Here is a 14,423-nt window from a genome sequence, read left to right as displayed (position 1 = left end):
AGATCTGGAAGAGTCTGGCTGACTGGCGGATCCTGGCTGACTGGCAGATCTGGAAGAGTCTGGCTGACTGGCGGATCTGGAAGAGTCTGGTTGACTGGCGTGACACAAATAGAAAACATAATGGACATTCAACACAAAACACAACGTTACTTCTGGGGCAAGTGGTCATATGTCTTCATTGATCAGCAAAACAAATATATATGTCCTTTGAGATTAAAAAAATAATCCTCTATTTAAATATTTTATTATACAACAGATACACAAGAAGTAAAATGTAAACAACCCCAACCCCCAGAATACGTACAGGTGAAGTCAGAAGTTTGCATACAAATACATTTAAACTCAGTTTTTCACAATTCATTTCATCCAAGTAAAAGTTAGGATCACCACTTTATTCTAAGAATGTGAAATGTCAGAATAATAGTAGAGATAATTATTTATTTCAGCTTTTATTTCTTTCATCACCTTCCCAGTGGGTCAGAAGTTTACATACTAATTGAGTGTATTTGGTAGCATCGCCTTTAAATTGTTTAACTTGGGTCAAACGTTTCAGGTAGCTTTCCACAAGCTTCCCACAATAAGTTGGGTGAATTTTGGCCCATTCCTCCTGACAGAGTAACTGAGTCAGGTTTGTTGGCCTCCGTGCTTGCAAAAGCTTTTTCAGTTCTTCCCACATATTTCCCATAGGATTGAGGTCAGGGCTTTGTGAAGGCCATTCTAATACCTTGACTTTGTTGTCCTTTTTGCCACAACTTTGGAAGTATGCTTGGGGTCATTGTCCATTTGTAAGACCCATTTGCGACCAGGCTTTAACTTCCTGACTGATGTCTTGAGATGTTGCTTCATTATATCACATAATTATTTTTCTCCATGATGTCATCTATTTTGTGAAGTGCACCAGTCCCTCCTGCAGCAAAGCACCCCCACAACATGATGCTGCCACCCCCTTGCTTCACGGTTTGGATTATATTCTTTGGCTTGCAAGCCTCCCCCTCTTTCCTCCAAACACAACAATGGTCATTATGGCCAAACAGTTCTATTTTTGTTTCATAAGACCAGACGACATTTCTCCAAAAAGTTCAATCTTCGTCCCCATGTGCAGATGCCAACTGTAGCCTGGCTTTTTTATGGCGGTTTTGGAGCAGTGGCTCCTTCCTTGCTGAGCTGCCTTTCAGGTTATGTCGATATAGGACTCGTTTTACTCTGGATATAGATACTTTTGTACCTGTTTCCTCCAGCATCTTCACAAGGTCCTTTGCTGTTGTTCTGGGATTGACTTGAACTTTTCGCACCAAAGTACGTTCCTCTCTAGGAGGTAGAACATGTCTCCTTCCTGAGCGGTATGACGGCTGCGTGGTCCCATGGTGTTTATACTTGCGTACTATTGTTTGTACAGATGAACGTGGTACCTTCAGGCATTTGGGAATTGCTCCCAAGGATGAACCAGACTTGTGGAGGTCTACATTTCTTTTTCTGAGGTCTTGGCTGATTTCTTTTGATTTTCCCATGATGTCAAGCAAAGAGGCACTGAGTTTGAAGGTAGGCCTTGAAATACATCCACAGGTACACCTCCAATTGACTCAAATTATGTCAATTAGCCTATCAGAAACTTCTAAAGCCATGACATGCTTTTATGGAATTTTCCAAGATGTTTAAAGGAACAGTCAGGCAAAACCATCAAGCGCTATGATGAAACTGGCTATCATGAGGAATGGAAGACCCAGAGTTACCTCTGCTGCAGAGGATATGTTCATTAGAGTTAACTGCACCTCAGGTTGCAGCCCAAATAAATGCTTCAAAGTGTTCAAGTCACAAACACTTCTCAACATCAACTCTTCAGAGGAGACTACATGAATCAGGGCTTCAGGTTCGAATTGCTGCAAAGAAACCACTACTAAAGGACACCAATAAGAAAAAGAGGCTTGATTGGGCCAAGAAACACGAGCAATGGACATTAGACTAGTGGAAATCATTCCGTTGGTCTGATTAGTCCAAACTTGAGATTTTTGGTTCCAACCATCGTGTCTTTCTGAGACGCAGAGGAGACGAACAGATGATCTCTGCATGTGTGGTTCCCACCGTGAAGCATGGAGGAGGAGGTGTGATTCTGTGGAGGTGCTTTGCTGGTGACACTGTCAGTGATTTATTTAGAATTCAAGGCACAATTAAACAGCATGGCTACCACAGCATTCTCCAGCGATACGCCATCCCATCTGGTGTGGGACAATCATCTGTACTTAGTGGGACAACAATTTGTTTTCAACAGAACAATGATCCAACACACCTCTAGGCTGTGTATGGGCTATTTGACCAAGAAGGAGAGTGATGGAGTGCTGCATCAGATGACCTGGCCCCCACAATCACCCGACCTCAAACCATTTGAGATGGTTTGGGATGAGTTCGACTGCAGAGGGAAGGAAAAGCAACCAACAAGTGCTCAGCATATGTGGGAACTCCTTCAATACTGTTGGAAAAGCATTCCAGGTGAAGCTGGTTGAGAGAATGCCAAGAGGGTGCAAGGCTGTCATCAAGGCAGAGGGTGGCTACTATTTGTTGAACACTTCTTTGGTTACTACATGATTTTATATGTCTAATTTCAGAGTTTTTATTTCTTCACAATTATTCTACAATGTAGAAATAGTACAAATAAAATAAAAACTTGAATAAGTAGGTGTGTCCAGACTGCTACTGTACGTATGCAGAATTTCTAGTACAGAAGCACTAGTAAATAGTTAAAAATCTCATCATACATATGTAGAATTTCAAACGCAGAAGCATAAAACAAAATAGGTAAACAACAGTGGGAAAAGTTGTGTCTTAAAGTAAAGTACACACTTCATATCTTAGTGGAATCTTCAAGGTTCATACACTATATACACATAGTAGTAGGCACTTGAATCTATGTCAGTCTCTCTCTCTCGATTTCTCTCTCACTCTTTCAATCTCTGTCTGTCTCTGGGCCCTCTGAAATCCAGGTTTTCCCTGCACCTTCGCTCCAGGGCTTTCATGTTGATCACTTCCACCTCCACTAGAAGCCTGGGGGGGCCGATGAGCTGTATCAGCTGAGTGAGAGCTCCCTGAGTGTCTGCCTCGATGTCTAGGCAACTGGCTGGCTCCAGGACACCTGGAAGGCCTGGTGCCCACGTCCAGGCCAGAGCTCCTGTGCTTTGTTGCCTCAGAGAGTTAGGTGTCTCTGAGTGGGTGTGGGTGAGGTTGGAGAAAGACAGACTCGGAGGAGGAGCTGCACTCGAAAGGGAGGGAGGGATTGATTGATGGAGGGAGGGAGGGAGCGAGGGCAGGAGAGAGGGGTAATGGGTTTACAAGAATGAGGAGAGGAAGAGAGTTAGATGATCAATGTCAAGAATAAAACCAGAAATATAAACGGTACAGCATATGTTCATTGCAGGAAATATGTTGGGAGCATATAGTCAGGGCCAGATACTGTATGTCTAGAGCTTAGGTCTGGACTGTAGTGGTCAGGCAGGTCTTACGTGTGTGACACAGAAGTGTTCACAATGGAGTAGCAGCTACTGTCTGATGTTGAGGGACACTCCTGTGTCTGCTGCTATAGACCTCGGCAGGTCCTCCTCTGAAACACCATGGGAGACAGCAGAACTGTTTTAGGTGTTTTCACACACAAGTCAGACAGGGTTAGGACCTTGGCTTGCAAGTTGTGACTGTGGTTGTAGCTGGGGTCTGGAGGCAGGTCAGACAGGGATGGACCCACACATGCAGGGGAGGGAGTTGAGGGAGGGGGGGTTGGGGTGAGGAGGGTGAGGCGTAGCTTCATCAGGGCATTCATCATCTAGAGGCAGACGGGATGGACCCAAGGATGAGGCCAAGGCATGGCTGCGGGAAGACGTTCTGGGCTGAGGGTGTAGAACAGGAGGTCTGACTGAGGGTCCCACACCACCACATGCTGCACGTACTACGACCCAGGACACACACACACAAATAGGTATTGTCGTGTTATCTATTGGAAACAGTACTACCTCATGCCTCAATCTTCTGCCTTCCTTGTGTTCCAGTAGGCATGTGAATATGAGACAATGAAGTCTGGCAATGCGAAGCTACAGCATTTACCTGTGTTGTCGGTCCAGGTGAAACAGGTCCAGACCACAACATTGGAACGTTCCCTCACCTTCCCTCTGAGGGTGTCGTAAGCTGTTTAGTCACCCCGTACACACTGATCTTGCTTCTGCTCCCCTTCACTCCCACTCAGGGCTGTAAATTGTGTGTGTGTGTGTGTGTGTGTGTGTGTGTGTGTGTGTGTGTGTGTGTGTGTGTGTGTGTGTGTGTGTGTGTGTGTGTGTGTGTGTGTGTGTGTGTGTGTGTGTGTGTGTGTGTGTGTGTGTGTGTGTGTGTGTGTACTCGGCCTTGTCTCAGGATGGTAAGTTGGTGGTTGAAGATATCCTTCTAGTTGTGTGGGGGTTGTGTTTTGGCAAAGTGGGTGGGGTTATATCCTTCCTGTTTGACCCTATCCCGGGGTATCATCGGATGGGGCCACAGTGTCTCCTGACCCCTCCTGTCTCAGCCTCCAGTATTTATGCTGCAGTCGTTTATGTGTCGGCTAGGGTCAGTTTGTTATATCTGGAGTACTTCTCCTGTCTTATCCTGTGTCCGGTGTGAATTTAAGTATGCTCTCTCTAATTCCCTCTTTCTCTCTTTCTCTCGGAGGACCTGAGCCCTAGGACCATGCCTCAGGACTACCTGGCATGATGACTCCTTCCACCCGGCACAGCCAGAAAAAGACTGTCCACCCTCATAGCCTGGTTCCTCTCTAGGTTTCTTCCTAGGTTTTGGCCTTTGTAGGGAGTTTTTCCTAGCCACCATGCTTCTACACCTGCATTGCTTGCTGTTTGGGGTTTTAGGCTGGGTTTCTGTACAGCACTTTCAGATATCAGCTCATGTACGAAGGGCTAAATAATTCAATTTGATTTGATTTTGATGAGTGTGTGTGTGTGTGTGTGTGTGTGTGTGTGTGTGTGTGTGTGTGTGTGTGTGTGTGTGTGTGTGTGTGTGTGTGTGTGTGTGTGTGTGTGTGTGTGTGTGTGTGTGTGTGTGTGTGTGTGTGTGTGTGTGTGTGTGTGTGTGTGTGTGTGTCTTTAGCATTCCAGACATCATAGGAATGGTGAGAGACATCTCCATAGCAGCGGGACCTACTTTCAGCACTTCTCCTCCCTTCCCTCTCCTTTTCTCCATCTCCTTGAATATATATTATTTGATTTATTTTGTGCAATAACTTCCGACTTTAACTGTCAAATCACTGAAACCTGCTCTCTGCGCCTGATTCCACCCACCTTGGTACATCGTGACAGAATCCCGCACCACCATGGAATCAGCAGGAGCAGCCGCGTCTCCTCTCCCATCGATGGAAGAGAGGATCCTCCATCACACCAGCGTGATTCACAGGATTGGTTCTGCCAAGGTTCTGCCATGGAGAGGATGGATCGATGGGAGAGGAGTGGCCTTCCCACCTCATCTCTAGCACCCCCTTCTTCAGCACCTCCTGTTCCTGCGACCACATCTGGCTCCGGGGCTCTTCGGCTGACGCTCCCACGGGAGTATGACGGAACGGCGGCTGGGTGCTAGGGATTCCTCCTTCAACTAGAACTATACCTGGCTACCGTGCGTCCTGCTCCCTCTGGAGAGGAGAGCCTGAGCACCCTCGTCTCCTGTTTGACTGGGCGAGCCCTCGAGTGGGCCAACGCAGTGTGGAATGGTCCGGACTCGGCGAGGGATAATTACCCAGAGTTCACCCGCCGATTCTGAGCTGTTTTTGACCATCCACCAGAGGGTCGGGGCGGCGGGTGCACGGCTGTTCCACCTGCGTCAGGAGACGAGGAGCGTACAGGACTTTGCTCTGGATTTCAGGACCTTGGCCGCAGGAGCAGGATGGAACAACAGGGCCTTGATCGACCATTTCAGATGCAGTCTCAGGGAGGACGTCCGCAGGGAGCTGGCAAGTCGGGACACCACATTCACACTGGATGAACTCATCGACTTGGCTATCCGTCTCGACAACCTGCTGGCTTCCCGCTGGCGTTCAGATCAGGCCCTGTTGTTTCCACTTCCCAGCCCTCCTGCCCCTATCCCTATGGATTTAGGAGTAGCGGCTTCGAAGGAGACCGGAGGAGGAGTGTCCTCCTGCACCAGTTGTGGTCGACGAGGGCACACGTCCGACCGGTGCTGGAGGAACTTTTCTGGGAGTCGGGAGGGCAGGCGGAGCACTGTTCGTTCACCCCAGGTGAGTAAGCACCAGACTGACCCAGAGCTTCCTGTCGGTCGTGTGTGTGTTGACTTCTTTCCCTGTTTTTTTCCCTCTCTACAGCATAAGGCGCTAGTCGATTCAGGCGCAGCTGGGATTTTCATGGATCGTGGGCTTGCGTTAAGGCTAGGGATTCCCTTGGTGTCGTTAGACCTACCTTTCCCCGTGCACTCCTTAGATAGCCGACCATTAGGAGGAGAGTAACTAGGGAGGAACTAGGGAGGCTACGGTGCCGCTGGACATGGTAACGCAGGGGGATCATAAGGAGCAGATTAGTCTGTTCCTTATAGATTCACTTGCGTTTCCAGTGGTGTTCGGGGTTCCCTGGTTAGCTAAACACAACCCGGTGATTTCCTGGCGACAGGGGGCTCTTAGGGTGTGGTCAGAGGAGTGTTCAGGTTGGTGTATAGGAGTTACCGTTGGTGCGACTACAGTGGAGAGTCCAGACCAAGTTTCCACCGTGCGCATTCCCTCTGAATATGCCGATTTGGCTATCGCCTTCAGTAAAAAGAGGGCGACCCAATTACCACCCCATCGTCGAGAGGACTGCGTGATAAACCTTCTGGAGAACGCTGCACTTCCTATTAGTCATGTGTATCCATTGTTCCAGGATGAGACGGTAGCGATGGATACATATGTTGCTGAATCGCTGGGACCGGGGTACATTCGGCCCTCCATATCACCCGTCTCCTCGAGCTTCTTTTTTGTGAAGAAGGATGGAGGTCTGCGTCCGTGCGTTGATTATAGAGGTCTAAATTCCATCACAGTGGGGTTTAGTTACACACTACCTCTCATCGCTACGGCGATGGAATCATTTCACGGGGCGCGCTTCTTCACAAAACTGGACCTGAGTAGCGCGTATAATCTGGTGCGTATCCGGAGAGGAGATGAGTGGAAAACCACATTTAGTACTACATCTGGTCATTATGAGTACCGCGTCATGCCATACGGGTTGAAGAATGCTCCAGCAGTCTTCCAATCCTTCGTAGATGAGATTCTCGGAGACCTGCTTGGGCAGGGAGTGGTAGTGTATATCGATGACATCTTGATCTATTCTGCCACACGCGCGGCGCATGTGACTCTGGTGCGTAAGGTACTTGGGTGACTGCTGGAGCATGACCTGTATTGCAAGGCGGAGAAATGTGAGTTTTTCAAACAGTCCGTTTCCTTCCCAGGGTATCGTATTTCCACCTCCGGGGTGGTGATGGAAGATGATCGCGTTACAGCCGTGCGTAATTGGCCGACTCCGACCACGGTGAAAGAAGTGCAGCGGTTTTTAGGGTTTGCCAATTACTACAGGAGGTTTATCCGGGGTTTTGGTCAGGTGGCTGCTCCCATCACCTCACTGCTGAAGGGAGGACCGGTGCGCTTGCGTTGGTCAGCAGAGGCGGGCAGAGCTTTCAGTCGTTTGAAGGAGCTGTTCACCAATGCGCCCGTGTTGGCGCATCCGGACCCCTCTTTAGCGTTCATAGTGGAGGTGGATGCGTCCGAGGCTGGGGTTGGAGCCGTGCTGTCCCAGCGCTCGGGCCTGCCACCCAAGCTCCGTCCGTGTGCCTTCTTTTCGAGCAAGCTCAGCCCAGCGGAGCAAAACTATGATGTGAGGGACCGAGAGTTGTTAGCTGTAGTCAGGGCTCTGAAGGTGTGGAGACATTGGCTTGAGGGGGCTAAACACCCTTTTTTCATCTGGACTGACCATCGTAATCTCGAGTATATCCGGGCAGCAAGGAGACTAAATCCACGTCAGGCTAGATGGGCCATGTTTTTTACCAGTTTCCGGTTTACCCTCTCATACCGGCCAGGCTCCCAAAACACCAAAGCCGACGCTCTGTCCCGCCTCTATGATACCGAGGAGCGGTCCGTTGAGCCAACTCCCATAATTTCACCGTCATGTCTCGTGGCACCGGTGGTATGGGAGGTGGATACAGAGATAGAGGAGGCGTCACGGTCAGAGCCGCCCCCCCCCCCAACTGTCCAGTGGGGACTCAGTACGTGCCGAGGGGGGTCCGGGACAAGCTGATCCGGTGGGCTCATACTCTCCCCTCCTCGGGTCATCCGGGCATCAAGAGGAGAGTGCTGAGTCTGAGAGGGAGATACTGGTGGTCCACGCTAGCTAAAGACGTGAGATTTTATGTCTCCTCCTGCTCTGCTCAGTGTGTGCTCAGAGCAAGGATTTTCTTACCGACCTTCCCCCGTCCCAGGGAAGTACTACGATCCTGGTCGTTGTGGATCGGTTTTCTAAGTCCTGTTGTCTCATCCCGTTGCCCGGTCTCCCTACGGCCCTGCAGACTATGCTCTTTTGAGACCCCTCTTTCAAAATCACTGAGATCGCTTCTTCTAGCCGTTGTAGCCAAAATAATGGGCAACTGGGCAGTTTTATGCAGGACCCTAAGCATGGTGTTGTTACGTTTTCAATGACGGCTTACCAAAAGGCAAAAGGTCTCCTGCCGGGACTGGGTTTTAAAAAATTATAATAAATACAATATAAATATAGGACAAAACACACATCAAAACAAGAGAGACAACACTACATAAAGAGAGACCTAATACAACAACATAGCAAGGCAGCAGCATATGACAACACAGTATGGTAGCAACACAACATAACAACAACATGGTGACAACACAACATGGTAGCAGCACAAAACATGGTAGCAGCACAAAACATGGTACAAACATTATTGGGAACAGTCAACAGCACAAATGTCAAGAAGGTAGAGACAACAATACATCACACAATCCAGCCACAACTGTCAGGAAGAGTGTCCATGATTGAGTCTTTGAATGAAGAGATTGAGATAAAACTGTCCAGTTTGAGTGTTTGTTGCAGCTCGTTCCAGTCACTAGCTGCAGCAAACTGAAAAGAGGAGGACCAGGGATCTGTGTGCTTTGGGGACCTTTAACAGAATGTGACTGGCAGATCGAGTGTTGTATGTGGAGGATGAGGGCTGTAGTAGATATCTCAGATAGGGGGGAGTGAGGCCTAAGAGGGTTTTATAAATAAGCATCAACCAGTAGGTCTTATGAGGGTATACAGAGATGAACAATTTACAGAGTATAGAGTGCAGTGACAATATACTTTGTATCCCTCATTTACTCAATTGTTTCCTTTATTTAGGCAGTTATCTCTAGTTGGATGAGAACATTACCGCCCTCTACTGAAAGAGATAGAGGGAAGGCATGGTAACGTGTTGAACATGCATTGTATTGGATAATACATATTCACTACACAAATACTAGATATGTATACACGTTGCCTTTGATATCTCGGGAGATGCTGCGAAAAGTATTGGAGGATGCGGGCATCGATCCCGCTACCTCTCGCATGCTAAGCGAGCGCTCTACCATTTGAGCTAATCCCCCAGCTGTTGTTGAAGGGGAAGTTTTGAGTACTAGACTCACATCACTGCAAGAGTTTACAGTACTGGGCCAATTAGTTATCAGTGGCGAGGTTTCATCCACGAGTTGAAGATTTTTAAGCGAAAACTATAACATTAGCACAAAAAGATATGCGCATTCTACCTAAAAGGGGATGGTTGTAGCGAGAACAACAGGACATAACATTACGTGAGTCCAATGACTTAGACATAATGGTTATTCATGACAGTATTTGTACAAAAAAGTGTTTCCATGCGCTATTTGTCACATAATCTATTTCACCGACAAAAAAAAGCCACCCTTGTCGAATGTATTTTGTATTGTTGACGTTTACGAGTCATTTCAATTTCCTTGTACATTAGTTTTCGGGAAGGGACGCAGCTGACAGTGTCATGTGACCTTTCTAAGCCAATCGCAGGGTAAAAACAAACCAGCTCAATTCAGGAAGTGAGTCAGCTGACACATGTCATATTATCACAATCATATTGTAACATTAATCCAACTCAAAGAAAGATTTATTCGTTTAAAAAAACTTGTAATACACTATTATTTATCGTGATTCAAACGTTATCTCACGTAAGATTCTAATGGTTGAAGTTTACAAAGTGCTGCTGCAGGATTTTGGACTCTGAATTCGTGATTTGACTACTCGTCTGCTCCATTCATGGCCAGTCCAGTCCCGAGTGTGTCTGAGTTGGTTGCCGAGGCTCGACGTGTGTACGAGCAGAGCTTCGGGGGAGATGGTCCACAGGTGGCAGTGTGTGCCCCAGGCAGGGCCAACCTGATTGGGGAGCACATCGATTACAACCAAGGATTCGTCCTCCCTATGGTAATAATGTCATGAATGTTGTGTTTATTATATCAATGGTTGTTTATTTAGGACTGTAAAGTGTCGCTTGTATAGTCCAGTCCACACTGGGTACACAGATAAATGAACTCCCTGCCGTTTGCATTGACAGCTGAAGTACAGTACCAGTCAAAAGTTTGGAAACACCTAATCATTCATGGGTTTTTCTTTATTATCTTGATTTTTATTTATTTATTATTCTACATTGTAGACTATTAGTGAACCCGTCAAAACAATGAAATAACACATAGGGAATCATGTAGTAACCAAAAAAGTGTTAAATCAAAATATATTTTATGTTTGAGATTTTTCAAAGTAGCCACCCTTTGTCTTGATGACACTCTTGGCATTCTCTCAACCTGCTTCATGAGGAATGCTTTTCCAACAGTCTTGAAGGAGTTCCCACATATGCTGAGCGCTTGTTGGATGCATCATCCCAAACCATCTCAAATGGGTTGAGGTCAGGTGATTGTGGAGTTCAGGTCACCTGATGCAGCACTCCATCAATCTCCTTGGTCAAATAGCCCTTACACAGCCCAGAGGTGTGTTTTGGGTCATTGTCCTGTTTAATTCCACAAATTAACTTTTTACAAGGCACACGTGTTATTTGAAATGCATTCCAGGTGACCTCATGAAGCTGGTTGAGAGAATGCCAAGAGTTTGCAAAGCTGTTATCAAAATATATGTTGATTTGGCAAGTCGGTTACTACATCTACTTTTCGAAGGATGGATCCCAGTCTGTTCAGGGCTATGGAATGTGGGGGGTCAGAGGTGGCATTGGGATGAAGGCCCAGCTCGGGATGAGGAGGGCTTTTAGCAGGTGGAATGGTGGAGACCAATTGGAGGTTTACTTAGTAGCAATGCAAATATCATGGTACAGCTACAGTATATAGACACTCAATCATCATGTTACTTTTTAATGGTACGTTTACAAACATATATTTTGATAAACAGAATTGAAAGTTGTGTCTCATTATGGTAAGTGGTGAAATAAGTATAGCCAGTTACAGTTGTAATGGCCTAGCAGATAATAAGAAAAGATGATCAGTATTGACCTGGATAAAAGAGGAATATAATATCTATTGTTTACAGGAAATTTTAGATTAAGTTTTGTGGAAAAAGACCTGGGGGGTGAAATATATTTCTCCCATGGGCAAAGAAATTCAAAAGGGGTGATGGTTTTAATTTACAGTAATTTTGATCCAAATGTACAAATTGTCCAAACAGATTGTCAAGGTAGATGGATTATTTTAAATATATTATTGGACAATAAACAGATATGGCTTATTAACCTATACGGTCCGAATAATGATGATCCAAGCTTCTTTGAAAATATATATAAGAATTGATCAACTCTACAAGCAACACTGGACACTGGATTATTATGGAAGGAGATTTTAATACGGTCTTAAATACCTCTATGGCCCGGAAAGGGAATCACACTACAGACTATCACCCTAAGGCAGTAAGGAAATCATTAATGTCATGGATATATTGGATTTTTTAACCTTTATTTAACTAGGCAAGAACAAAATCTTATTTTCAATGGCTGCCTAGGAACAGTGGGCTTACTATCTGTTCAGGTGCAGAATGTCAGATTTGAGCCTTGTCAGCTCAGGGTATTGAACTTGCAACCTTCCAGCAACTAGTCCAACGCTCTAACCCCTAGGCTACCCTGCTGGAATTACTGGATATATGGAGACTTAAATACCCTGACCAAGTGAGATATACATGGCGGAGGCTTAATCAAGCTTGTCGTCTTGACTACTTTCTTATGCCATTCTCTCTGGTACCAAAAGTTTCAAAAGTGTTGATAGGGGACAGAATGCAGTCGGATCATCACATGATTGGCATATATATTACTCTTACAGAATTTCCACCTGGGCGAGGATATTGGAAATTTAATCAGCTGATAAATTGTTTAGATCTAGAGCAGAAGGATTTATAACAGACTTTTTCAGACATAACATAGGTACAGCAGATCCCTTTATTGTATGGGACGCTTTTAAATGTGCCTTTAGAGGCCATGCAATTCAGTACTCATCTATAAAACAAAAGACATTTAGATCAAAAGAGTCCATATTAACAAAGGAAATTGAAGGACTAACAGTACAGTTAGATAGCAATAAAAATGGTACCATAGAGACACAGAATAAGTTAGAGGAAAAACAAAAAGAAATGGAGGAACTTATTCAAGAAAGATCCAGTGTAATAAAAAAATAAAGCAAACTGGATGGAATATGGGGAAAAATGCACCAAAGTCTTCAAAATAGAAATGCTACCAAAGAAAATGTATTAAAACTTGCTATAAATGATGGAGTCATTCATGATTCTCTAAATTATATTGAAATATTATATGAAATAAGAATTAAAGTACTTTAAGTATATGTTTTCGTTTCAGGCTCCTCCGTCTCCACTAAATGAACCTAATTGAATGGATTTCTTTCCTAATAATAATGTAAAATTAACATCTGTACAGAAAGACTCATGTGAAGGCCAAATTACAGAGGATGAACTGCTTAATGCAATTGGGGCCTTTAAGGAAACCTCCAGACCTGGATGGCATACCAGTCGAATAAAGATCGAGTCTGTTTAAAAATACCTAGAATATTTCAATTTGGGGGATTCTATTTAAAATGGGTTATGTATAGTAACACTAGGTGTAAATAATGGCTACATCTCAGAAAGTTTTAAACTCTCTAGAGGAGTAAAACAAGGTTGTCCACTATCGGCATATCTATTTATTATTGCCATCGAAATGTTAGCTGTTAAGATTAGATCAAACAATACTATTAAGGGCTTAGAAATCCGTGGCTTAAAAACTAAGGTGTCATTGTATGCTGATGATTCATGTTTTCTTTTAAAACCACAATTAGAGTCTATCCACGGGCTCATAGAGGATGTAAATACTTTTGCTATTCTCTCTTGATTAAAACCAAATTATGATAGTATATTATGTATTGTATCATACTTGGTATACAAATCCCAAAAGAAAGAAATTATCTCACTCCAATAAATATTTATAGAAAGTTAGCAAAAATAGATAAGATCTTGCTACCATGGAAAGGAAAATATCTGTCTATTTATGGTAAAATCACCCTGATTAACTCTTTTGTTATATCACAGTTTACCGATTTGCTTATGGTTTTGCATGTGACCTGCTTTTTAAATTATATGAACATAAAAATATTCAATTTTATTTGGAACTTGTTCTCTAGTAAATTGGTACGAATGTCTCATCCTATGTTCAAGAAGGGCCTTTTCCCCTTTATTCAGATTACACATGCCCACTTTCGGTTATTTGAAAAGGAAATTATCTCCAAAATATCTTTATTGTTTAAACAAGCCTTAGAAAGTTGGTTGCAATTTCAGTTTAATCCACCTGAAAAGAAAGAAATAATAATAAGAAGAAGAAATAATACAACAAATATTGTGGTTAAATTCAAATATACCAATTGATTTTTTTTTTAACTGTATTTTTCAAAGAAATTATTTGAAAATATATCATTTTTGTGAATGATATCATAAATAGGACTGGTGGAGTTATCTCACACTTGCAGCTAACACAGACATATGGAAATGTTTGCTCAAAATTACAACAAATTATTGCAGCATTACCACAAAAATGGAAGAGGCAAGTAGAAGGGGAAAAAAGTAATGAACTTGTATGTCGGCCCTGTCTTAAAGAACATAAATGGTTCAAGAAAAGTGTGATACATAAAAACATTTACCAATTTAATTTAAGGAACAAATGCTGACAGCTGTGCCATATAATTTGCAAAATAGTTGGGAAGAGATTTTCCATGTACTCATCCCATGGCACATGGTTTATGAATTGACACGCAAAACAATGCCGGATGCAAAACTTCACATTCTTCAATTTAAATTACTATACAACATTCTTGCAACTAATAGAATGTTATATATATGGGG

At 44.2% G+C, this 14,423-nt stretch overlaps 1 non-coding gene across 1 annotated transcript; it reads right to left on the bottom strand.

Annotated features, from left to right (window-relative positions):
* Window positions 1–9,555: 9,555 nt before the first annotated feature.
* Window positions 9,556–9,628, bottom strand: trnaa-agc (transfer RNA alanine (anticodon AGC)). Its single transcript has one exon. It is a non-coding gene; the product is annotated as a tRNA-Ala (tRNA).
* Window positions 9,629–14,423: the final 4,795 nt, after the last annotated feature.

The sequence above is a fragment of the Oncorhynchus masou genome, chromosome 18, assembly GCF_036934945.1.
Source record: "Oncorhynchus masou masou isolate Uvic2021 chromosome 18, UVic_Omas_1.1, whole genome shotgun sequence".
Classification (NCBI taxonomy): Eukaryota; Metazoa; Chordata; class Actinopteri; order Salmoniformes; family Salmonidae; genus Oncorhynchus; species Oncorhynchus masou.
The sequence above is the reverse complement of the archived record's forward strand: the minus strand, read 5'-3'. Positions and strand labels throughout refer to the sequence as shown.